Genomic DNA, 1,993 nt, shown 5'->3' on the forward strand with positions numbered 1-1,993 from the left:
ATATGGCTTTGGCGTTCAGTATACTCGCATCACAATACTCCAAAGCAAGTTGACACTTCGCTTTTCACAGTTTGAGTTATTATAAATCCGATCAGAATTCCGAAGGTGCAATGTCGAAATTGGGTAGGGCGTCTTTAGTTTCTCTTGTCAGGCATTGCATAACAATTTATAACTTGTCAGAAATGTCCGGAAACATGTCAGGAAACATGTCAGCAAACATTTTAGCTAGATTTTGTTAGCCCATAGATTTTGTTGTAATGTTTGAGACACTCAAAGATGACATGAATACACATTAGACATGGCAAAATGTATAGAATTGCAAGAAAATGACCTATTAAAACAGCAAAATGTTCTCTGCACCCTGTGACAAGATGTGTAGAATTGCTGGAAATATGCTTTAATTCTGCTGAATTCTCCCCACCAACCAGAGGGGTGTGAACATTTTTATCACGAACAGTGCTTGTGTCCATAGAAATAGATGTGGGAGCGAGATGTTCCCCAATGTTGGAAGGGGGGCCTGAGTGAAACCGTTTGGGAACCCCTGGTGTAGAGAGTCGTTGTACCATCTAAACCACTGTGAAATACTCTACATGAGAAAGTATGTGGACACCTGCTCGTCGAACAACTTATTCCAAAAYCATGGGCATTAATATGGAGTTGGTCCCCCCTTTGCTGCTATAACCGCCTCCACTCWTTTGGGAAGGCTTTCCACTAGATGTTGGAACATTGCTGCGGGGACTTGCTTCTATTCAGCCACGAGGATTAGTGAGGCTGGGCRATTAGGCTTGGCTCGCAGTCGGTGTTCCAATTCATCCCGAAGGTGTTTGATGGGGTTGAGGTCAGTGCTCTGCAGGCCAGTCAAGATCTTCCACACCGAACTCAACAAAACATTTCTGTACGGACCTCGCTTTGTCCACAGGGGCATTGTCATGCTGAAACAGGAAAGGGCCTTCTCCAAACTGTTGCTACGAAGTTGGAAGCATAGAATCGTCTAGAATTTCATTGTATCCATATTAATGCCCATGATTTTGGAATGAGATGTTCAACGGGCAGGTGTCCACATACTATTGGTAATGTAGTGTATGTAATAACCCCAAAATATAACTGTTTGTTACTTACAGGTAACCAGATCGTGACTACAACTAAGTCTTTGACCACACTGTGTCCTTATATTGGACGCCAAGTAACCTAGTGGGTAGAGCGTTGGACTAGTAACCGAAAGGTTGCAAGATCGAATCGCCGAGCTGACAAGGTAAAAATCAGTTGTTCTGCTCCTGAACAAGGCAGTTAACCCACTGTTCATAGGCCGTCATTGAAAATAAGAATTTGTTCTTAACTGACTTGCCTAGTTAAATAAAGGTTAAATAAAATATTGGTGAGTAAAAAATCTACCCTTTTAACAGAGGGCATACATTTATGGTCCAGCATGACACCACCGTTGTACTACAAATCACTGTGTATACAAGGCATTTGGTTGCTGGCAATGGGAGATTTAATATGTTGGTTCACATAACACAGAAAAATGTAATAGCGGTATACGATAGAATTCCATTGAACCAAAAATAATCAGTTCTAATTTAAAGTTTTAAATATGTACGGCAAATATTGAAATATTGTATGATATTAACTTTTCCAATTTTATTTGTGTGTGACTCAAGGTCTACATGAGGATTGACGACACCGGGATGTTCTTGTTCAAATCTAAGATTCCAGGGTAGTGGACTTCTTCCACTGAAGATGTTGAGGATTGGAGACATGGTCAGTTTCAAAGCTTGATATGGATGTAAGTTAAACGGTTTGGGTTTTGTAAGCTTAGTAGCTTGGAATCATTTTAGCTACAGCAGTAAAATGGCACCAGACAGTATGCTCAGAGTGTACACCAATGATGTACAGTGTATTTGAAATGTTTTTACAACTTGATTGGAGTCCCTCCAGTGGTAATTCAATTGATTGGACATGATTTGGAAAGGCACACACCTATGTATATAAGGTT

The sequence above is a fragment of the Salvelinus sp. IW2-2015 genome, unplaced genomic scaffold (assembly GCF_002910315.2).
Source record: "Salvelinus sp. IW2-2015 unplaced genomic scaffold, ASM291031v2 Un_scaffold1499, whole genome shotgun sequence".
NCBI classification, from domain to species: Eukaryota; Metazoa; Chordata; class Actinopteri; order Salmoniformes; family Salmonidae; genus Salvelinus; species Salvelinus sp. IW2-2015.